The sequence below is a fragment of the Triticum urartu genome, chromosome 2A (genome assembly GCF_056163025.1).
Source record: "Triticum urartu cultivar PI428250 chromosome 2A, HENAU_Tu73, whole genome shotgun sequence".
In the NCBI taxonomy this organism is placed as follows: Eukaryota; Viridiplantae; Streptophyta; class Magnoliopsida; order Poales; family Poaceae; genus Triticum; species Triticum urartu.
Window position 1 is genome coordinate 353,554,534 of NC_141874.1, and position 26,091 is coordinate 353,580,624.

The following is a 26,091-nucleotide window of genomic DNA, read 5'->3' on the forward strand; positions in this document are numbered from 1 at the left end:
ATGGAATAGGAAACATTAGCTTGCATGCATATAGGTTGGTGCCAAGTGGTGAATCGTGCCCAAGTGTGCAATCAAGCTAGTGCTCTCCTAGTGTTTGTGCAACACGAGCTTCGTCTTCATTAGGCAATTTTGTATTGCTCATCCCTATAGTTGCATAAGCCCCATTATCCCACCGTGTGTGTTTCTTTATTACCCTCCTCTATATTGGTGATCACTTGCTTTGAATTTTGAGTCCTTTGGATTTATTTCAACATTTACAATATCTTGGACTTCAATTTTCATGAAATTTGTGCCACTTGTCCTAACCAAGCCACTCGATAAGCTTTTACTTGTAGGTGTGAGTGAACAAGTCCGGTACCAATTCCACTATTCTTTCATCTCACATTGAGTGATACGAGATACATCCTCAACTTTGGGAAAAGGTAGCTTGGTATTGTTTATCTCATTTCCTACTCACCTTTGCTTAAGTCTTGTGATGGATAGGCAAAGCACATCATCTCCGGACTACAACCACGACGACGAGTTCGATGCTAGGACGAACGTCATCAATGCCAAGATGGACAAGCACATGGAGGAGCTCAAGGTCCTCATCAAGAACGGCAAGCGGTCTTCCTCATCTTCGAGAAGACGCTCAAGTGCAAAGACTTCTGTGCTACCATCTCCGGCAAGTACACACAAGCATCGACATCGACAAAACCATGAAGAGCGACCTATTGGACGAGAGTTGGCTTCTCTGCCACCCCCGTGCACACGGGCCCTTGACCCCCGTGCACACGGGACCCCGTGCACACGGCCTACAGCACCCCCGTGCGCATGGGCCATACAGTACAGCAACATCGACTACAAGGCTACGGCTTCTTCAACACCTTTGGCATCTTCGCCAAGTGACTTCACGACATCTTCGCCTTCGGACGTACGGCATCTTCGCCTACTCAATGAGCTCAAGTCCACTACTCCCTCGAGCTAGTACGACCTCGACACCAACCATGAGATTCCTTTCTATGGGACTCTAGAACCCGAGGAGTATCTCGAGTGGGAGCGTTTGATGGACGACTACCTCAACCTACATCAAGTCCCTCCCGAAGATCAAGTGAAGTGCGCCTCAAGAAACTTCCACGACTACGCATCCACATGGTGGCTTCACACACCTTCGGAGAACTACAACATGAGTTGGCCCAAGACGAAGAAAGTTTTGCGGCGAGAGTTCGTGCCTCCAACCTACACGGAACAACTTCTACGCCAATTGGAGAACACCATCCAAGGATCCAAGTCCATCGACGAGTACTTCAAGGAGATGAAGCATGCCTTGCGACGTGCCGGCGTGGACGACCCCATGTCAATGAAGTTCCACTTCATGATGGGATTGAACAACGACATCTCCAAGCCTATCTTCCTCGAGAACTACAAGTCCCTCGACGACAACTACATTGGTGCTCTCAAGGCGGAACAAGAACTCATGAAGGCCAAGGCTTCTCCACCCCAAGCACACTTCTCAAAGACCAAGCTCCAACACGACGAGCATGAGGCTAGTACCGATGTCCAAGCCCGACGAGCTCCAAGACAATGCTCCCAAGTTCGACTTCACCGCCATCCCTCTTTGTGGCATTGATGATGCCGACTCTCCTATGACTCTTTTTCAAGATGGTGCGGCGACGAGTTCAACTACGGAGACCTTCAACGACCAAGCTTTGGAGGCGAGCGACACGGTGGCGAGAAAGAATGATGCTTCCATCTTAGGAGGTGAGAGTGATGATGTGCCATCTTCGGCCTTCATCCACGGCGAGAATGATGTTGTGCCATCTTCAGCCTTCATCCATGACGACGACTACGAGACAGTTGAGCATGGGATTTTCCCTTCGGCCACGGCGGCGTATGATGACTTGAGTGACTTTAGCCACCATATTGAGAGTGAGAGTGATTTCACCACTAGCCCCATATATGATGTGTTTCCATTATTCCCATGTGAGGAGAGCCACAACCCCCACCTCTTGAGTGAGATGAGTGACTCCATCATATGTGAGTTTGAGTGCACCTATTTTGAGGGAGTGAGTGAACCACCACATAGAGAGAGTGAGATAGTTGATAGGTCATGTGAGGCCACTTTCAACACTAACAACTTGACCTCTACCTTTATTGTGTCTTCTCATTTGGTGCTAGGTCCCATATATGATGACGCGCCGATTCACGACGACTACCCTTGGACAAGACTATGGCCATGGTGGAATATGATGCACCCCCACATGGTTCCATCAAGTTGATGATGATGACCACCATTTGGTCTTTACCACCTCACCTACACCACTTGAGTGGAATGACAAAGGTAACATAGGTGAAGGTGATGCTCTTGTCCCACTAGTGGACTATCTTGACATTGATTGCTTGCATGATGTTGATCAACCTATTTCCATGCTTCATGCTAGTGTGACTTCCCCATGCGATGATTTACCCATTTATGATGAGTATGATGATTGCCATGTGGAGTCTATTAGTTGTGATGCCATGTTACATAGGATTTCTTGTGCTAATTCTCTCGGTCACATCATGTTTGCCAATCCGCTTGACTTGTCATATGCTATGCATGCGATTGACCACATGTCATATTTGCAATCTCTTCATAGTGACTATGCATATGCCATTAAGTTTAACCCAATTTGCACTTATGGCATAGATGACAAGCCCATGGTTATTGGCATTTGTTTTTCTTGTGATGATATTGATATGCTCCCTTTGCATCCTGTATCGCATATGCCATGCCATGACCACCTAGCTTCGGATATGCATTGTTTTGGATATTGTCCATTTTCTCCACATGACGTTTCCATTATTGCTCATGAGGAGACCCCCATAGTTTCCTCATACATGTTTGGAGATTTTGATCACTCCCATCCATTGCATGATCCCAATACTTATGTGCACCATATGCTTCCCATGAATAAACATGCTATTGATGTGCCATATACTTGTATGCTAAATTTGCATCCCCATCGTGTCATACACAATAACTATTCTTTCATGATGGATGACATGTTTCTATATCATGCAACTCATTTATTTGAGCATTGGATATTTTGTGCTAACCAACACAAGCACGTGCACATCATGATGGATGATGCGTACATTTACCACGTGCACAATTTCTTTGGTTTGTGTCTCCTTTGTGTAGGTACCCATGAATTCTTGTCAACCTCGCAATCCCACGAGTTGACAAAACGAGCTCTAGAGAGCAACGATGACTTGGGATCCCAGGGATTGCCTTTCCCACCACTCTCTTCAAGCGAAGTCTTCGCACATTTCTTCTACATGACCCTCACTTGGCTATGGGTTATTGTTCATTACATATTCTATGCCCATCTTGCCAAGTTCACTTTGCATGATATACTCATTCCTATGCTTTGGCCATGCATTTGTGACCCATGCTTTGCATTACACATGATGATTGATTCTAATACTTGTATGTGTATTTGCAAGCTTGGTGGAGATATCACTTGTTATTGCCATATTTGCTTTGTGCCCCATGCCTATGATTATACTATGATCTTGCTTTGTGTTTGTGCTTGCGATATGTCATGTGCATTGCCTATGCCTATTATTTTCTCACATGACATGATTGCCATGATTTCCTCTAGTATGTTGCATCTTTGCACTACTAGCTTGCACGACTTGATTCTTATGATTTCTTGCCTTATTGCCTCACACATGATGAACAATTGCTCTTTCTATCGTGTTGAGTGCCACACTATATTCACTACACCCCATGCACATTATGCTTGGATTGTCTGGCACTTGACCCATGTGTTTAGACACCTCATTCTACTTGGTGTTGTGAATGATTCCTATGCCTACCATAGACCTTTTGTTGAGCACATTGCGCATTCTTGCTATGATCTTGAGGTTGATGCTTGTTCACTTGTCACACATATTAGCATCTTTACCTCCCATTTGCATACTTGTTTCCATGATGTCCTTGATTGTGCTCACCTCATATGCTTTAACTGACATGCCACACTTCTTTTCCAAACCATATGCTATGCTTGATGACAACACTTGTTGGGTGAATCACCTCTTGAATGCTTGGTTTTGCTCTTACGCCAACCACATTTGTTTTTCCAAGTGCTTGTTATCTTTGCTCCTTTTGAAGGAATTACAAGACGGTACGACATCGGAGAGTGCCCATTTGGAACTACAAGACATCCACTACTACACGGCAACATCATCTCTTTCCCATGGTGATTTGGATTTTGATCTGAGGTCGGATCTTTCCCAAGGGGGAGGGGATGATGCGGAGCATCCTATGTACATCACCATGTCAAGAGTCCATTCGGTAAGTGACACGTGCCACATCTACTTCATACATACAAAGGCGAATCATCTCCTTTACACGTGTCCACTTGTACCTCTCGAGGATGGTATACTACTTGACCCCTCTTGATGAGGACATCAATACCATTGTTACACCCATAGCCCCTACTGTTACATATACTGGACCAATTACTAGAGCTCGCGCACGCCAATTAAATTACCAGGTACTTTCGTTTCTTGGTAATGATTCTAATGTTCATGAGATTATGATGCTGCCTAAATTGGATACATTTGTTTTGCTTACAAATGAAGGTCCTAGCTTGGAGAAGGATGAACATTGGAGCAAGAACACGAATGGAGTTGATGGCATGCGCAAGGGGATCAAGAACGGAGTTACAAGTGATGATTTCAGGACTTTGAAGCCGCCATAAGGAGTGCATGAAGCCTTGGACGAAATATACAAGATGCCACTTCATAATATTCGTCCATAGGCTATTCCAGGTGCTGCGTCACCTTATTAATGGGCCAGGCCCATGTAATTTCGAAATACTTAAGTATAGGCTATTTTTAGAGTCCGTATGTGTGGGGAAACAAGAGTTAGGGTTGGATTCGGACCCCACCCTCAAGGGCCACGAAATTCCCCTCTCTTCCTCCATATATACAGCCCTTAGGGCGTCGTTTAGACTGGGGTTTTGTTTAGATTAAAAGTTCGCCATAGCTGCAACTTCGCGTACTTCGTTTGTGTCCAATGACCAGACCAAGACGTCACAGAACCCCACCTTGATCAATAAAGCTTTCATCTTATATTCGCAATATCCAGATTGCAATCTCAGTTTCTTGCTTGTTCTTCGTTTGCTCGCAGGAAACAGGCCCTCGTGGTCAGGTTGATCGTGCTCCGGCGTGGTCAATAACCCCTCGGAAGTTGGTTTAGCGATTGCTAAGGCGCGACGTCTCGCACGTTCGTAGTCGGATCGTCAAGGTCGACTCCCACAGAAAACGATAGCCACCATCTCATCGAAACATCGGGACACCTTTGCCTCTATCAAGTGGTATCAGATTTCCAGGTTGCTCGGTGAGATTTTACAGTTTTTCGTAGATTAGATCGAGTCTGTTCTTCATACCTACAGTCCACGAAAAAGCCACACAAAAAAAATTAGGGTTAGTTCATCATATCCGAACCAATCTGAGCCTTTGCATAATCTTTTTAGGGTTTTTGCTTTGTTGAATTTGCGGTTGCATCGTCGTGTCAAGTTGCTGGTCTTAGAGTCTAGTCTTTTAGAGTTTCGAGTTCTGGTCATAAGTTGTCACGCCGCCGCCGCACCATCATCATCGCCCATCTACCACTTTTGCTTATCCGCCACCGCTCTGAATCCTTATCCATATACCACATACCACCACCGCTACCATATACCACCACCGCTGCCATATACCACAACCATATATCCACCACCAATCCGAGTTCTTCTCATATTAGGTTTGTTCTTGAGATCAATCTCAATTCCGATTCGTGTTTCCTTGCCTGCGTAGGTCTCGAAAAAAAAAAAAGTCTGGAGACCCCCGGGCAGTTTTTAGGCCAAAATTTTCTCGGGCAAAATTTTTTTTTTCCCTATCCTATTTTTAGGCTTTTCTGAGTCTTTTGAGCCACGTGCCATCATAGTGATTTTTTGTCGCACTTTTTCGTCGTCGCTGCCCTGATTTCCGAAAAAAAAAGTGGAAAAAGAATTTTCGTGCCCATCCTATCAGTTTGACGTGGGAAGAGTTTTGAGACACTCGCCATTATAGTAATTTTTCGCAAAAAAAAAAAAGAGGAGCGCAAAAAAAAAAAAGAGGAGCGCAAAAAAAAAAAAAAAAGAGGAGCGCAAAAAAAAAAAAAAAAAGAGGAGCGCAAAAAAAAAAGAGGAGCGCAAAAAAAAAGCGAAAAAAAAAAGTTCCAGAGTGTGCTTTTCCCTTATTTACGTGCAGCGCCGTGATTTTGTTAGTGTTCTAGGCTCGCGTCTCTAGCACGGTCTAGCCTAGGACCAGCACAGTACCGTCGTTGAGCGTTTATTCAACTTTGCATCTCTGAATTGATTATTGCTGACCCTTTTTGCTACCATACTATAAGCCTTCCCAGCTCCACATACCTCTACGTCGTGCGTTTGACTCTCCCTGGCAATCGCTCTATCCAAGCTTTTGAGAGTTTTGACTACAACGGTTGCCGATCACCGCCTGCTGCTGGGTAAGAACTGGTAAGAATTTGAGATTTGCTTGACGGATTTGTGACACCCGCCACCACCACCTCTTGTTAGTATTCTGTAGGATCATATTCTTGTGTGTTTTCTATTGTTGCTAACCATGGCAGGATCACAAGCCGACGAGACTGACTGGGAGAACATGACGAATCAGGAGTTGCATGATAAATTTCAGCAAATGATGAATGGACAGGTGCAGGATGTGCTAAACAGATTTGAAGAGGCCATGGAGAAGATAGATGACATGGAGAAGACGTTCGAAACAAAGCTCGATGACAGGTTTAATGAATTGCTCGCGCGTCTTCCACCACCACCACCGGCTGCACCTAACGCACCTCTACAACAACAACAACGACGACTACCTACACATCGTGAAACAGCCCTCCGCCGAGCGAGCCGTCTCCCTCTTGCACCTGGCCAAACTGTTGGTGCTGCTGTTGCTACTTCTGTGGCTCCTGCTGCTGATGCGGAGGAGGATGATTTTGCTGGCGATTACGAGGATGAGGTTGATCAAAATCAGAACTACGTGCCACCACCAGCACAGCAACCATCCGGTCGTCCACATGCAAATAATGGCAATGGTAGGGCTCACCCTCAGGTACGAGATCATGACCATCTCCCTAAACTAAAATTGAATATTCCACCATTTGAGGGTAGATATGTTCCTGATATATATCTTACTTGGGAGTTAGAAACTGAACAACGATTTACATGTTTACAATATCCCGAGGAGAGACGTGTTCCTGCTGCTGTTTGTGCATTCACTAGTTTTGCATGTGTTTGGTGGTCTGAGCATTGTAGATTATATCCCATTCCTGCTACTTGGGCTGCTTTGAAAACTGCTATGCGTACTCGTTGGGTTCCACCATATTATCAACGTGAATTACTTCAAAAATTGCAGCGCTTAAGACAGGGAAAAAATTCTGTAGAAGAATATTATCAGGAATTACAAACTGGCATGATTAGATGTGGTATTGTTGAGGAGAATGAAGCTATGCTTGCACGTTTTATGGGTGGATTAAATAGAGAGATTCAGACGATTCTAGAGTATAAGGAGTATACTAATATCACTCGTTTATTCCATCTTGCTTGTAAAGCTGAACGTGAAGTGCAGGATCGACAGGCATTGGCGCGGACTAACTTTTCTGCAGGTCGACCTTCTTCATGGACACCACGTGCATCATCTACTTCCACACGTTCTGCTTCACCGGCGCCTCCGTCGGCTGCCACCTCCAACCGTGATACAATAAAGCAGGCACAATCACCACTATCTGCCAAGAGCACACCTTCTGGGCCTGCAAAGAGCTCTTCTTCATCCATGGCATCAACAGGGCAGACACATGATATTATTTGTCGACGTTGCAAGGGTGGAGGTCATTATGCGAGAGAATGCCCATCTAAGCGTGTGATGATTGTTACTGAGGATGGTGGGTATGAGTCCGCTAGTGACTATGATGAGGAGACTTTGGCTCTTATTACACGTGACGAACACGGTGGAGACGATTCTGATCATGAGACGCAATACATGGCTCCTGAAGATGCTGACAGGTATGAATGTTTAGTTGCTCAACGTGTTTTGAGTGTGCAGGTTACACAAGCTGAGAAAAATCAGAGGCATAATTTGTTCCATACAAAGGGAGTTGTGAAGGAACGTTCTATTCGCGTGATCATAGATGGAGGGAGTTGCAACAACTTGGCTAGCATCGAGATGGTGGAGAAGCTATCTCTCACCACAAGACCACATCCACATCCTTACTACATCCAATGGTTCAACAACAGCGGCAAGGTTAAGGTAACACGTACTGTTCGTGTGCATTTTAGTATCTCTACATATGCTGATTATGTTGATTGTGATGTGGTACCTATGCAAGCATGTTCCTTATTACTTGGTAGACCATGGCAATTTGATAAAAATTCTATTCACCATGGTAGAAACAATCAGTATACTCTTGTTCATAAGGATAAAAATATTACTTTGCTTCCTATGACTCCTGATTCCATTTTGAAAGATGATATTAATAGAGCTAATAAAGCAAAACAGGAGAAAACTAAGAGTGAAAATCAGATTGTGGCAAAAGAATTTGAGCAACAAATGCAGCCTAATAATAATAAACAATCTAGTGTTGCTTCTGAAATTAAATTGAAAAGTGCATGTTTACTTGCCACCAAATCTGATATTGATGATCTAGATTTCAGCAAATCTGTTTGCTATGCTTTTGTGTGCAAAGAGGCATTATTTTCATTCGAGGACGCGCCTTCCTCTTTGCCTCCTGCTGTCACTAACATTTTGCAGGAGTTCGCCGACGTCTTTCCACAAGACGTGCCACCGGGATTACCACCTATTCACGGGATTGAGCATCAAATTGACTTAATTCCCGGTGCATCATTACCCAACCGTGCACCATACCGTACCAATCCAGAGGAGACGAAGGAGATTATGCGTCAAGTACAAGAACTGCTCGACAAAGGTTATATACGCGAATCCCTTAGTCCTTGTGCTGTTCCTATCATTTTAGTGCCGAAAAAGGATGGTACGTCGCGTATGTGCGTTGATTGTAGAGGCATTAATAATATTACTATTCGTTATCGTCATCCTATTCCTAGGCTAGATGATATGCTTGATGAATTGAGTGGCTCTACAATATTCTCCAAAGTTGATTTGCGTAGTGGTTACCATCAAATTCGTATGAAATTGGGAGATGAATGGAAAACAGCATTTAAAACTAAGTTTGGATTATATGAGTGGTTAGTCATGCCTTTTGGGTTAACTAATGCACCTAGTACTTTCATGAGGTTAATGAACGAAGTTTTACGTGCCTTCATTGGACGATTTGTGGTAGTTTACTTTGATGACATATTGATTTATAGCAAATCTTTGGAGGACCATTTGGAACATTTACGTGCTGTTTTTATTGCTCTACGTGATGCACGTTTGTTTGGTAACCTTGGAAAGTGCACCTTTTGCACCGACCGAGTATCTTTTCTTGGCTATGTTGTTACTCCACAGGGAATTGAAGTTGATAAAGCCAAGATTGAAGCTATTGAGAGTTGGCCGCAGCCCAAAACGGTCACACAAGTGAGGAGTTTCCTTGGCCTCGCTGGTTTCTATAGGCGTTTTGTGAGAGATTTCAGCACCATTGCTGCACCTCTCAACGAGCTTACAAAGAAGGATGTACCTTTTGTTTGGGGTACCGCACAGGAAGAAGCCTTCACGGTATTGAAAGATAAGTTAACACATGCTCCTTTACTCCAACTTCCTAATTTCAATAAGACTTTTGAGCTTGAATGTGATGCTAGTGGAATTGGATTAGGAGGTGTGTTATTACAAGATGGAAAACCTGTTGCATACTTTTCTGAAAAATTGAGTGGGCCTAGTCTGAACTATTCTACTTATGATAAAGAATTATATGCTCTTGTTCGGACCTTAGAAACATGGCAACATTATTTATGGCCCAAGGAATTTGTTATACATTCTGATCATGAATCTTTGAAACACATTAAAAGTCAAGCAAAACTGAACCGTAGACATGCTAAATGGGTTGAATTCATTGAGACTTTCCCTTATGTCATTAAACACAAGAAGGGTAAAGAAAATGTTATTGCTGATGCCTTGTCTCGTCGTTATACTATGCTTTCACAACTTGACTTTAAAATATTTGGTTTGGAGACCATCAAAGATCAATATGTTCATGATGCTGAATTTAAAGATGTATTGCAGAATTGTAAGGAAGGGAGAACTTGGAACAAGTTCGTTCTTAACGATGGATTTGTGTTTCGTGCTAACAAGCTATGCATTCCAGCTAGCTCCGTTCGTCTTTTGTTATTGCAGGAGGCGCATGGAGGAGGATTAATGGGACACTTTGGCGTCAAGAAGACGGAGGATATACTTGCTACACATTTCTTTTGGCCAAAGATGAGACGGGATGTTGAGCGTTTTGTTGCTCGCTGCACTACATGTCAAAGAGCTAAGTCACGACTCAATCCTCATGGTTTATATATGCCTTTGCCTGTACCTAGTGTTCCTTGGGAGGATATATCTATGGACTTTGTTTTAGGTTTACCTCGAACAAAGAAGGGGAGGGATAGCATATTTGTTGTCGTGGATAGGTTCTCGAAAATGGCACACTTTATACCATGTCATAAAAGCGATGATGCTGTTAATGTTGCTGATTTGTTCTTTCGTGAAATTATTCGCTTACATGGTGTGCCAAATACTATTGTTTCAGATCGTGATACTAAATTTCTTAGCCACTTTTGGAGATGTTTATGGGCTAAGTTGGGGACTAAGCTGCTTTTTAGTACTACTTGTCACCCCCAAACTGATGGACAAACTGAAGTAGTCAATAGAACATTGTCTACTATGCTTAGGGCTGTTTTGAAGAATAACAAGAAAATGTGGGAAGAATGCTTGCCTCATATTGAATTTGCTTATAATCGTTCATTGCATTCTACTACTAAGATGTGCCCTTTTCAAATTGTGTATGGTTTCCTACCTCGTGCACCTATTGATTTGTTGCCTCTTCCATCTTCGGAGAAGGTTAATTTTGATGCTAAAGAACGTTCTGAATTGATTTTAAAAATGCATGAGTTAACTAAGGAAAACATTGAGCGTATGAATGCTAAATATAAACTTGCTGGAGATAAGGGTAGAAAACATGTTGTGTTTGCACCTGGCGATCTTGTTTGGTTACATTTGCGTAAAGATAGATTTCCTAATCTGCGCAAATCAAAGCTAATGCCACGTGCTGATGGTCCTTTTAAGGTTTTAGAGAAAATAAATGATAATGCATATAAACTTGAGCTACCTGCAGATTTTGGGGTTAGTCCCACTTTTAACATTGCAGATTTGAAGCCTTATTTGGGTGAGGAAGATGAGCTTCCGTCGAGGACGACTTCATTTCAAGAAGGGGAGGATGATGAGGACATCAATACCATTGTTACACCCACAGCCCCTACTGTTACATATACTGGACCAATTACTAGAGCTCGCGCACGCCAATTAAATTACCAGGTACTTTCGTTTCTTGGTAATGATTCTAATGTTCATGAGATTATGATGCTGCCTAAATTGGATACATTTGTTTTGCTTACAAATGAAGGTCCTAGCTTGGAGAAGGATGAACATTGGATTACGCTTGGGATTACGCTTGACCACTGCGGAGCTGGCAGACCTCATAGGAGGAGGAGGAGGAAGACACCTCTGATTGAAGCATTTGTTGGCATAGTGACCCTTCTGCTGACACTTGTTGCACGTGACCTCCGAGAGCGGGCGGTGGTACGGAGCACTTGATCTTGGAGCTTGAGACGAAGTCTTGTTCTGAAAGCCTGGGTTGGGTGGGTGGGAAGATCCATTGCCACCTTTGCTCTTCTGCTGATAAGGCTGACGGAACGGAGGAGGAGGCAACCAATACTTTTGCTGCTTAGTCACCACTTGAGTTGAGGAAGAAGGAGTTGCATCTCTGACTCGCTTCTTGGAAGCATCGCACTTGAGTTGAGCAGTCTCTTGTTTCAGTGCCATATTGTAGAACTCATCGTACTTCTTCGGCTCAAAAAGCACAAGAGCTAGTTGGAGATCTTCTCTGAGGTCACCCCTGAACTGATAAATCATGCTCTTCTCGTCAGGGACGTCTTGCTTGGCGAAACGAGCGAGCCTCTGAAACAGAATGTTATACTGGTAAACAGACAAGCTGCCTTGCTTCAGGTTGCGGAATTCCTCACGCTTGCTCTCAACAACACTCTGAGGAATGTGATGAGCTTTGAAGTCTTGACGGAATTCATCCCAGGTAATCACACGACCTCCTCTGGAATCTTTGTATTGTTGAAACCATTCTGCAGCTTGGTCTTTGAGTTGGAACGAGGCAAACTTGACAAAGTCTTCAGGCCTGACGTTACTGCACTCGAAATGCTTGAAGATATCCACGATCCAATCATCAGCGTCTGAGGCCTCGACACAGTTGCTGAAGGTCTTTAGCTGGTTAGCGAGGAACTCGTTGAGTGTAGCAAACTGATTCTGATTGTTGCCATGGCCTTGGTTGCGCTCTTGCAAGAGTTGCATGATCAGCTGCGTGTTTGCATTGGTAGCGGCCATCACAGCTTGACATGCCTCCGGAGGTGGAGGTGGTGGTGGCGGATCAGGATTCGGAGTCGTACGCGTTGGAGGAGCCATCCTGAAGAGGGTGACATCCGTTAGCATCTTGACAGACATATATTCAAGCTGAATCAAATGGATCGAAATTGCAACATATCCGAACAAAATGAACGAATGCATTCCAATTGAAATGGTCACATTTCCATAAATTGAGAAGCCACTTAGATAGAGGTAGAAGAACAAAACAACAAGGTACGGACATGAACAAATACTTGGTGAGGATTACCCAATCACAAACCAAATATCCGCGGAAGAAATACTAGAGCTACAAGAATTCCCGCCTATGGAACTCCCGAACCTTTCCGGTTATGCAATCAGGTGTTAGGGATACGGGAGAAGCATAATATCTCACCCAAAGCTAACAAATCCTACATCCAGCAGTATCCATCCTTCAACACATAACCAAGAAAACTTCAGAAATCATCTACCTCAACCTTCGAAAAGCATCCGTTATATGAGTTATGGCAATACTCCCGAACTCCCACCCCAGTACTGGGTGGCGTCGAGGTTATCTCACCAACAACTGCATAAAAGAGATTTTCGATGTCGGCGAAACTCAGGTATTCCAAAATTGCAACGATAAAATTGTGACGACAACACCTCGGAGCTCAACTCCCCGGGACACTGCCACAACCCCTAAATGTCAGGAGGCACCAAGAATAATGTTCTCGTCACAAAACCATCGGAACGATTCCAAGATACCCGCGTGATCCGAAAAAAATTAGTGAAAGTTGGGAAGAGAAGAGTCAAAACTCTACGTCGGATGCCTCACCAGAGCGACGAAGGGACTGAGGAGTAAAAGAATCCTACTCTCCGATATATATAATCCTAAATGACTCAAAACATTTTTCTAGACTCAACAACGCCAGCGATTCGATCAAGCAGGGGGCTCCTAAAGTCGGGGAAGGCTCTGATTACCAACTTGTAACACCCTCGATGCGGCTATATCTCCCACGTGTCGGAGCACGACTTAGAGGCATAACCGCATTAAAGGCAATGTCGCAAGTGAGGTCATCTTCACAACAACCCATGTAATAAATAAGGGAAAGAGATACATAGTTGGCTTACACTCGCCACGTCACACAATAGCATAAATATCAATACATTCATCCAGTTACACTCAAGGTCCGACTACAGAACCAAAATAAAGATAAACCCCAAATGCGACAAAGTCCCCGATCGCCCCAACTAGGCACCACTACTGATCGTCTGGAAAGGAAACGTAGTAACGATGTGAGTCTTCATCGAACTCCCACTTGAGCTCAGTCGCATCATCTGGAGCGGTATCATCGGTCCCTGCATCTGGTTTTGGAAGGAATCTGTGAGTCACGGGGACTCAGCAATCTCACACCCTCGCGATCAAGACTATTTAAGCTTATAGGAAGGGTAAAAGTATGATGTGGAGCTGCAGCAAGCGACTAGCATATATGGTGGCTAACATACGCAAAAGAGAGCGAGAAGAGGAGGCAAAGGCACGGTCGATGAACTATGATCAAGAAGTGATCCTAGAACAACCTACGTTCAAACATAACACGAGACCGTGTTCTCTTCCCGGACTCCGCCGAAAAGAGACCATCACGGCCACACACTATGTTGATTCATTTTAATTAAGTTAAGCTTTAGGTTATCTAGAACCGGAGATTAACAAATTCCCATCTGCCCATAACCGCGGGCACGGCTTTTGAAAGATCAAATCCCTGCAGGGGAGTCCCAACTTAGCCCATCACAAGCTCTCACGGTCAACGAAGGATATTCCTTCTCCCAAGATAATCCGATCAGACTCGGAATCCCGGTTACAAGACATCTCGACAATGGTAAAACTAAACCAGCAAAGCCACCCAGATGTGCCGAAAAATCTTGATAGGAGCTGCACATATCTCGTTCTCAGGGCACACCGAATGAGCAAGATGTCAGGTAGGTCAGCCCAGAGTTGCCCCTGGTAGCCCCGGACATCGCTCAGTTTGGACCAACACTTAGAGAAGCACTGGCCCGGGGGGGGTTAAAATAAAGATGACCCTTGAGTCCGCGAAACCCAAGGGAAAAGGCTAGGTGGCGAATGGTAAAACCAATGTTGGGCATTGCTGGAGGAGTTTTATTCAAGGCGAACTGTCAAGGGGTTCCCATTATAACCCAACCGTGTAAGGAACGCAAAATCAAGGAACATAACACCGGTATGATGGAAACTAGGGCGGCAAGAGTGGAACAAAACACCAGGCATAGGGCCGAGCCTTCCACCCTTTACCAAGTATATAGGTGCATTAAAGTAGACAAGATATAATAATGATATCCCAACAAAGAACATGTTCCAACAAGGAACAAACTCCAATCTTCACCTGCAACTAGCAACGCTATAAGAGGGGCTGAGCAAAGCGGTAACATAGACAAATAACGGTTTGCTAGGACAAGGTGGGTTAGAGGTTTGACATGGAAATATGGGAGTTCGTCGTGGGACGTCGCCGGAGTACTTGAAGACGCCAGATCCAGGGGAGGAGAGGCCGGGGACGGCGAGGTAGGAGCGGCGGAGGGTGGCGCCTCGGGTCGGCGCTTGCCGGCGAGGAACGAGGTGGCGGCGGGCGATGGACGGCATCGCCGGAGCGGGGCGGAGGGCGGCGGCCGGTCGGGCGAAGCGGCGAGGGCGGGCGGCACGCAACAGGAGGATGAAGGCGGCGGGCGCGGGCGCTCGATGGGCTTTGGGGGCCCCGACCGGGCCGAGCGGGCCGGCGGGGATGAGGCGGAGATGTGGGTGCCCTCTCGGGACACGTGGCAGCGTCCTATTGGTCGGCGGCGGCGGTGCGAGGTGTCCGACTAGGAACGGACATTGTCCGGCGGCGACGTGAGAGAGGGGGCTAGGGTTTGCCCGAAAATTTCGGGGGGAGATCTATTTATAGAGGTAGAGGGAGCTAGGAGGCTCCAAATTGAGCATGGTTTGCGGCCACGCGATCGTGATCAAACGGCCTAGGTGATGGAGGAGGTTTAGGTGGGTTTTTGGGCCACTTTGGAGAGATGTTGGGCTGCAACACACATGAGGCCTTTTCAGTCCCTCGGTTAACCGTTGGAGTATCAAACGAAGTCCAAATGGCATGAAACTTGACAGGCGGTCTACCGGTAGTAAACCAAGGCCGCATGACAAGTCTCGGTCCAATCCGAGAATGTTTAATACCTGCACACGAAAAGAGGTAGAAAGGGACACCGGAGGACATAGGAGCGCCGGAATGCAAAACGGACAATGGGGAAAATGCTCGGATGCATGAGACGAACACGTATGCAAATGTGATGCACATGATGACATGATATGAGATGCATGACAAAGACCAAAACAACACGATGACAAAAACCCGACAACGAGGAAATAACATAACTTAGTGCCGGAAATGGCAAGAGTTGGAATACAAATATGGCAAGTTACATACGGGGTGTTACAAAACCCTTCTCCCATCTAGGGAGGAGGTCAAAGAAGAAGAAGACGAAGGGGCCCCCTCTCCCCTTCTCTTCCGGTGGCGCCGGAACGCTACCGTGGCCATCATCATCATCACCGCGATCTACACCAACACCTCCGCCATCTTCACCAACATCTCCATCACCTTCCCCCCTCTATCTACAGTGGTCCGCTCTCCCGCAACCCGTTGTATCCTCTACTTGAACATGGTGCTTTATGCTTCATATTATTATCCAATGATGTGTTGCCATCCTATGATGTCTGAGTAGATTTTCATTGTCCTATCGGTGGTTGATGAATTGCTATGATTGATTTAATTTGCTTGTGGTTATGTTGCTGTCCTTTGGTGCCCATCATATGAGCGCGCGCGTGTATCACACCATAGAGTTAGTTGCATGTTGATAGGACTATGTATTGGAGGGCAAGAGTGACAGAAGCTTCAACCTAGCATAGAAATTGATGCATACGGGATTGAAGGAGGACCAATATATCTTAATGCTATGGTTGGGTTTTACCTTAATGAACATTAGTAGTTGTGGATGCTTGCTAATAGTTCCAATCATAAGTGCATAGAATTCCAAGTCAGGGATGACATGCTAGCGGTGGCCTCTCCCACAAAATACTTGCTATCAGTCTAGTAAAGTAGTCAATTGCTTAGGGGCAACTCCTACCACCACTTTTCCACACTCGCTATATTTACTTTATTGCTTCTTTACTCACAACAGCCCCTACTTTTTATTTACTTGCTCTTTATTATCTTGCAAACCTATCCAACAACACCTACAAAGTACTTCTAGTTTCATACTTGTTTTAGGTAAAGCGAACATCAAGCGTGCGTAGAGTTGTATCGGTGGTCGATAGAACTTGAGGGAATATTTGTTCTGCCTTTAGCTCCTCGTTGGGTTCGACACTCTTACATATCGAAAACGGTTGCGATCCCCTATACTTGTGGGTTATCAAGACCTTTTTCTGGCGCCGTTGCCGGGGAGCCATAGCATGGGGTGAATATTCTCGTGTGTGCTTGTTTGCTTTATCACTAAGTAATTTTTATTTGCTATTCTTAGTTGTTCTTTATCTTTAGTTATGGATATGGAACACGAAATACCAAAAAAATTAGGTGTACTTGCTACTCATGGAGATGGGGAACCTCCTAAAACCCTCGATGCTGGTTATGTGAAAGATATTATGTACTACTTTAATAATCCTGAGAAAACCCCATTCAATTATGTAATGGGAGTAACGTTGGATCAGCATGAATACTTTAGGGATTACCGCTTGACACAAAAAGGGAAACTATTATGGGATCAAATTCATATATTGATGTGGTATGCTCGGCAAGTATGCTTGAGATATGATTGTACTTGTTGCTCTAGGGTGAAGGCTCCACACCTTCCCTTTTCATGTGAATTTAATGATAATGAAACCTTGGCTTCTTATGCTAATGGTATATATGATTACTATGATGTGGAACAAATAGAAGAATTTGTTGCTTTTAAGGGTGCTTATGAAATTGAACCTTTGTTTGAAAAGAATGAAGCTTTTGATGATGATGTTTATAGGCCTGAAAATTTAGCTATCTTAAAATATTGCTATGATAATTATGAATATAATTCCTATATTAATGCACTTATTGAGAAAGTCTCGCTGTCCAAGAAGAGACTAATATTTTGCAGGAATCTATGGAAGAAGAAGTTGATGAAACTGTGAGCTCATTAGATGAAAAAGATGATGAGGAGAGCGAAGAACAAAGGAGGAAGAGCGGATTAGCTACCCATGCCCACCTTCTAATGAGAGTAACCCTCCAACTCATACATTGTTTAATTTCCCTTCGTGCTTACCGAATGATGAATGCTATGATAATTGCTATGATCCCATTGATTCTTTTGAAATATCCCTTTTTGATGATGCTTGCTATGCTTGTGGCCAAGATGCCAATATGAATTATGCTTATGGAGATGAACTTGCTATAGTTCCTTATGTTAAACATGAAATTGTTGCTATTGCACCCACGCATGATAGTCCTATTATCTTTTTGAATTCTCCCGACTACACTATATCGAAGAAGTTTGCACTTATTAAGGATTATATTGATGGGTTGCCTTTTACCGTTACACATGATGATTTTGATAGATATAATATGCATGTGCTTGTTGCTCCTACTTGCAATTATTATGAGAGAGGAACTATTTCCACCTCTCTATGTTTCCCACACGATAAAATTGAAAGAAACTGTTTATACTATGCATTGGCCTTTACTTTGTGTGCATGAATTGTTCTTTTATGACATGCCGATGCATAGGAAGAGAGTTAGACTTCGTTGTTACATAATATATGTTACTTTGTGCTCACTACTAAATTAAAAATCATTGTTAATTAAAATTGGCTTTGATATACCTTGGGATCCGGGTGGATTCATTACTTGAGCACTATATGCCTAGCTTAATGGCTTTAAAGAAAGCGCTGCCAGGGAGACAACCCGGATGTTTTAGAGAGTCATTTATTTCTGTAGAGTGCTTTCATATAGTTTAAAAACAACAAAAATAAAGAGGGGAATGCAAAACTTTTCAACAAAAATAATTATCCTCTTGTATAATTCCATTGTATTATAAAAATAATGTGCCAAGGTTTGCCTTTAGGATGTTTACATTTGCTTGATGGTTTGTACGGTGCAGGACAGAAACTTTGGTTGTAGTTCGCGATTTTACATTTTTAGATGGAATGTCAAATGGTTCTGATTCTTTTTGCACTGTATTTATATACAAATTTTTTTATTTTTTCTAATTTTGGCAGAATTTTTCAAGTATCAGAAGTATGGTGAATGTTCAGATTGTTACAGACTGTTCTGTTTTAGACAGCTTCTGTTTTTTATGCATAGTTTGCTTGTTTTGATGAAACTATCGATTTATGTTAGTGGATTAAGCCATGAAAAAGTTATATTACAGTAGACACAATGCAAAAACAAAATATGAATTGGTTTGCAACAGTACTTAGAGTAGTGGTTTGCTTTATTATACTAACGGATCTTGTCGAGTTTTCTGTTGAAGTTTTGTGTGGATGAAGTGTTCGATGATCGAGAAGGTCTCGATGTGAGAAGAAGGAAGAGAGGAAAGAGCTCAAGCTTGGAGATGTCCGAGGCACCCCAAGTAAATATTCAAGGAGACTCAAGCGTCTAAGCTTGGGGATGCCCCGGAAGGCATCCCCTGTTTCTTCAACAAATATCGGTATGTTTTCGGATTCGTTTCATTCATGTGATATGTGTAATCTTGGAGCGTCTTTTGCATTTAGTTTTCATTTTTCTTTTATGCACCATGCTGGTATGAGATAGTCCTTGGTTGATTTATATAATGCTCTATGCACTTCACTTATATCTTTTGAGTATGGCTTTATAGAATGCTTCATGTGCTTCGCTTATATCATTTGAAGTTGGACTGCCTGTTTCTCTTTACATAGAAAAGCGCCATTTGTAGAATGCTCTTTTGCTTCACTTATATTTGTGAGAGCGTGGGCATATCTTTTGTAGAAATAATTAAACTCTCTTGCTTCACTTATATCTATTTAGAGAGATGACAAGAACTGGTCATTCACATGGTTAGTCATAAAATCCTACATAAAACTTGTAGATCACTAAATATGATATGTTTGATTCCTTGCAATAGTTTTGCAATATAAAGATGGTGATATTAGAGTCATGCTAGTCGGTAGTTGTGGATTAGTAGAAATACTTGTGTTGAGGTTTGTGATTCCCGTAGCATGCACGTATGGTGAACCGTTATGTAACGAAGTTGGAGCATGATTTATTTATTGATTGTCCTCCTTATGAGTGGCGGTCGGGGACGAGCGATGGTCTTTTCCTACCAATCTATCCCCCTAGGAGCATGTGCGTAGTACTTTGTTTCGATAGCTAATAGACTTTTGCAATAAGTATGTGAGTTCTTTATGACTAATGTTGAGTCCATGGATTATACGCACTCTCACCCTTCCACCATTGCTAGCCTCTCTAGTACCGCGCAACTTTCGTCGGTACCATAAACCCACCATATACCTTCCTCAAAACAGCCACCATACCTACCTATCATGGCATTTCCATAGCCATTCCGAGATATATTGCCATGCAACTTCCATCATCATCATATACATGACTTGAGCATCATTGTCATATTGCTTTGCATGATCGTAAGATAGCTAGCATGATGTTTTCATGGCTTGTCCGTTTTTTTATTTCATTGATACGCTAGATCATTGCACATCCCGGTACACCGCCGGAGGCATTCATATAGAGTCATATCTTTGTTCTAGTATCGAGTTATAATATCGAGTTGTAAGTAAATAAAAGTGTGATGATCATCATTATTAGAGCATTGCCCAAGTGAGGAAAGGATGATGGAGACTATGATGCCCCCACAAGTCGGGATGAGACTCCGGACTTTAAAAATAAATAAAAGAGGCCAAAGAAGCCCAAATAAAAAAGAGAGGCCAAAGAAGCCCACCAAAAAAACAAAAAAACAAAAAAAGAGAAAAAGAGAGAAGGGGCAATGTTACTATCCTTTTACCACACTTGTGCTTCAAAGTAGCACCATGTTCTTCATATAGAGAGTCTCTTGAGTTATCACTTTCATATACTAGTGGTAATTTTCATTCTAAAACTTGGCTTGTATATTCCGATGATGGGCTTCCTCAAATGCCCGAGGTCTTCATGAGCAAGCAAGTTGGATGCACACCCACTTAGTTTCAGTTTGAGCTTTCATACACTTATAGATCTAGTGCATCCGTTGCATGGAAATCCCTACTCACTCACATTGATATCTATTGATGGGCATCCCCATAGCCCGTTGATACGCCTAGTTGATGTGAGACTATCTTCTTCTTTTTGTCTTCTCCACAACCACCATTCTATTCCACCTATAGTGCTATGTCCATGGCTCACGCCCATGTATTGCGTGAAAGTTGAAAAGGTTTGAGAACGTCAAAAGTATGAAACAATTGCTTGGCTTGTCATCGGGTTGTGCATGATGTGAATATTTTGTGTGGTGAAGATGGAGCATAGCCAGACTATATGATTTTGTAGGGATAACTTTCTTTGGCCATGTTATTTTGAAAAGACATGATTGCTTTATTAGTAGGCTTGAAATATTATTGTTTTTATGTCAAATGATAGATTATTGCTTTGAATCACTCGTGTCTTAATATTCATGCCATGATTAGATTACATGATCAAGATTATGCTAGGTAGCATTCCACATCAAAAATTATCTTTTTTATCATTTACCTACTCGAGGACGAGCAGGAATTAAGCTTGAGGATGCTGATACGTCTCCATCGTATCTATAATTTTTGATTGTTCCATGCCAATATTCTACAACTTTCATATACTTTTGGCAACTTTTTATACTATTTTTGGGACTAACATATTGATCCAGTGCCCAGTGTCAGTTCCTGTTTGTTGCATGTTTTTTGTTTCGCAGAATATCCATATCAAACGGAGTCCAAACGGGATAAAAACTGACAGAGATTTTTTTTGAATATATATGATTTTTGGAAAGAAAAATCCACGCGAGACGATGCCCGAGGGGGCCACGAGGCAGGGGGGCGCGCCCCTGACCCTCGTGGCCACCCCGTAAGGCGGTTGGTGCCTTTCTTTCGCCGCAAGAAAGCTAATATCCAGATAGAGATCGTGTTAAAATTTCAGCCCAATCGGAGTTACGGATCTCTGGGAATATAAGAAACGGTGAAAGGGTAGAATCTGAGAACGCAGAAACAGAGAGAGACAGAGAGACAGATCCAATCTCGGAGGGGCTCTCGCCCCTCCCATGCCATGGAGGCCAAGGACCAGAGGGGAAACCCTTCTCCCATCTAGGGAGGAGGTCAAAGAAGAAGAAGACGAAGGGGCCCCCTCTCCCCTTCTCTTTCGGTGCCGCCGGAACGCTGCCGTGGCCATCATCATTATCATCGCGATCTACACCAACACCTCCGCCATCTTCACCAACATCTCCATCACCTTCCCCCCTCTATCTACAGCGGTCCACTCTCCCGCAACCCGATGTACCCTCTACTTGAACATGGTGCTTTATGCTTCATATTATTATCCAATGATGTGTTGCCATCCTATGATGTCTGAGTAGATTTTCGTTGTCCTATCGGTGGTTGATGAATTGCTATGATTGATTTAATTTGCTTGTGGTTATGTTGTTGTCCTTTGGTGCTCATCATATGAGCGCGTGCGTGGATCACATCATAGGGTTAGTTGTATGTTGATAGGACTATGTATTGGAGGGCAAGAGTGACAGAAGCTTCAACCTAGCATAGAAATTGATGCATACGGGATTGAAGGGGGACCAATATATCTTAATGCTATGGTTGGGTTTTACCTTAATGAACATTAGTAGTTGCGGATGCTTGCTAATAGTTCCAATCATAAGTGCATAGAATTCCAAGTCAGGGATGACATGCTAGCGGTGGCCTCTCCCACATAATACTTGCTATCTGTCTAGTAAAGTAGTCAATTGCTTAGGGGCAATTTCACAACTCCTACCACCACTTTTCCACACTCGCTATATTTACTTTATTGCTTCTTTACTCACAACAGCCCCTACTTTTTATTTACTTGCTCTTTATTATCTTGCAAACCTATCCAACAACACCTACAAAGTACTTCTAGTTTCATACTTGTTCTAGGTAAAGCGAACATCAAGCGTGCGTAGAGTTGTATCGGTGGTCGATAGAACTTGAGGGAATATTTGTTCTGCCTTTAGCTCCTCGTTGGGTTCGACACTCTTACTTATCGAAAACTGTTGTGATCCCCTATACTTGTGGGTTATCAATCTTCGACGTATCTATAATTTTGTGTGTTTCATATTATCAATCTTGGATACTTTATATGCATTTTTGTACTATTTTATATCATTTTTGGGAAATAACTTATTAACACAGTGCCTAGTGCCAATTGTTGTTTTCTGCTTGTTTTTGGTTTTCCAAGAAATCAGTACCAAGCGGAGTCCAAACGCTATGTAACTTTTTGACGATTTTTCTGGACATAAGAGACCCTAGAAGCTTCGGGAGGAGACAGACGCAAAGCAAGGAGACGGCAAGGCAACAGGGTGCGCCGAGGGGGGTAGGGCACGCCCTGTTACCTTGTGGGCCCCACATGGCTCCGTCTGGCCTAATTCCACTTCTATAAATTCTCAAATATTGGGAAACCCTAGAGAGCCACCAGAAACATTTTTTCCGCCGCCGCAAGTTTCTGTTCTTTCGCGATCCCATCTGGAGGCTTTTCTGGTACTCTATCGATGGGGAATCGATCACTAAGGGCTTCTACATCGTCCTTGCAGCCTTTCGATGACGCGTGAGTAGTTTACCACAGACCAACGGGCCCATAGCTAGTATCTAGATGGCTTCTTCTCTCTCTCTTTGATCTTCAATACAACGTTCTCCTCGATCTTCTTGGAGTTCTATCCAATGTAATCTTCTTTTGCGGTGTGTTTGTTGGGATCTGGTGAATTGTGGGTTTATGGTTAGATTATTCATTGAAAGTAACTGAGTCTTTTCTGAACTTTATTATGCATGATTATGATAGCTTTGTATTCCTCTCCGATCTATCTGTTTGGTTTGGCCAACTAGATTAATTTATCTTCAATGGGAGAGGTGCTTTGTAATGGGTTCAATCTTGTGGTGTCCTCACCCAGTGATAGAAGGGGTAGCGAGGCACATATTGTATTGTTGCCAACAAGTTTGTCATTAATGATGGATTTGTGTTCAACAAGCTAGGCATTCCCAGTTAGCTCTGTTTGTCTTTTGTTGTTGCAGGAGGCGCATGGAGGACGATTAATGGGACACTTTGGCATGAAGAAGATGGAGCACGTACTTGCTGCACATTTCTTTTGGCCAACGGTGAGAGGAGATATTGAGTGTTTTGTTGCTCGCTGCACTACATGTCGAAAAGCTAAGTCATGAGTCAATACTCATGGTTTATATATGTCTTTGCATCTACCTAGTGTTCCATGGGAGCACATATCTATGGAACTTGTGTACCTCAGACAAAGAAGGGGAGGGATAGCATATTTGTTGTCATGGACAGATTTTTGAAAATGGCACACTTTATACCATGTGTAAAAGCGATGATGCTGCTAATGTTGTTGAATTATTCTTTCATGAAATTATTTACTTGCATAGTGTGCCAAATACTATTGTTTAAGATCATGATACTAAATTTCTTAGCCACTTTTGGAGATGTTTATGGGCTAAATTTTGGACTAAAGTGCTTTTTAGTACTACATGTCACCCCCAAGCTTATGGACAAAGTAAAGTAGTCAACAGAACACTGTCTACTATGCTTAGGGTTATTTTGAAGAATATCCTGAAAACGTGGGAACAATGCTTGCCTCATATTGAATTTTCTTATAATAGTTCATTGCATTCTACTACTAAGATATGCCCTTTTAAAATTATGTATGGTTTCCTACCTCGTGCACCCATTGATTTGCTGCCTCTTCCATCTGCGGAGAAGGTTAATTTTGATGCTAAACAATGTATTGAATTGATCTTTAAAATGCATGAGTTAACTAAGGAAACATTGAGCACATGAATGCTAAATACAAACTTGTTGGCCATAAGGGTAGAAGAAATATTGTGTTTAAAGCAGGAGATCTTGTTTGGTTATATTTATGGAAAGATAAGTTTCCTGATTTACGCAAACTTAAGCTTATGACACGTGTTGATGGTCCTTTTAAGGTGCTAGAGAATATGAATGATAATGCATATAAACTAGAGCTGCCTATAGATTTTAGAGTTAGTCCCACATTTGACATTGCATATTGAAGCCTTATTTGGGTGCGGAAGACGAGCTTCCATTAAGGATGACTTTAATTCAAGAAGGGGAGGATGATGAAGACATCCCTACCACAGTTACACCCACAACCCCTGCTACTACACATACTGGACCAATTACTAGAGCTAGCGCGTGCTAATTGAATTATCAGGTATTTTCGTTTGTTGCTAATGATTCATGTTCATGAGAATATGATGCTTTCTAAATTGGATACAATTGTGTTATTTAGGAATGAAGGGCCTGGCACGGACAAGGGGGATGAACACTGAAGCAGGATCAAGCGTGGGGATGAAGGCACATGCGAAGGGAACAAGAACAAAGTTTCTAGCGAAGTTGTCGGCACTTTGAAGCCACCATGATGACATACAAGAAGATGAACGAAATATACAAGATGACATTTCATAAATTTCCTCCATAGCTTATTATAGATGTTGCGCCACCTTATTTTAGGGCCAGCCATGTAATTTTGAAATACCTTATTTTAGGTTGTTTTTAGAGTCTGTGTTGTAGGGGAAGCGATTCAGGAGGTGTTTCAGTCCCACCTTGTCAAGGGTGGACGAAATCTCCTCTCTTTTCCCCTATAAATACAGCCCTGGAGGCGTCGCTCAGACTTGGGTTTTTTTTTTAATTAAAGTTCACCATAGTTACAACTCGTGTACTTCGTTTATGTCCAATGACCAGGCCGAGACGTTTCAAACCCCCACTTCCATCAATAAAGCTTTCTCTTAAATTCGCAATATCCAGATTGCGATCTTAGTTTCTTACTTATTCTCCGCTTGCATGTAGGAAATAGACCCTCAAGATCAGATTGATCATGCTTCGGCGTGGTCAATAACTTCGGGGGTTGGTTTAGTGATTGCTGAGGCATGACATCGACTTTACCAAAAACAATAGTTATCATCTTATTGAAAGACGAGACACCTTTCACCTCCATTACTGGTGGTGGTCACTCATCCTTTCATAGAAAATGCATTCAAATTGTCCAAGCTGTTTGACCAAGCAACACGCAGCGAATCGTAATTTCCTATCAGTTGCATATATAGGATTGGGCATTTGGTTGTCTCCTGGAGATGCCAGGTTCATTAAAAACCAATCCAAAATAATATGTGGCAATAGAATCTCAGAACAAAACGCAACAACTACAATTTCTACAACT

At 43.0% G+C, this 26,091-nt stretch overlaps 1 pseudogene; it reads left to right on the forward strand.

Annotated features, from left to right (window-relative positions):
- The first annotated feature begins 475 nt into the window (after window positions 1–475).
- LOC147985083 (uncharacterized) lies at window positions 476–25,283 on the forward strand (annotated as a pseudogene).
- Window positions 25,284–26,091: the final 808 nt, after the last annotated feature.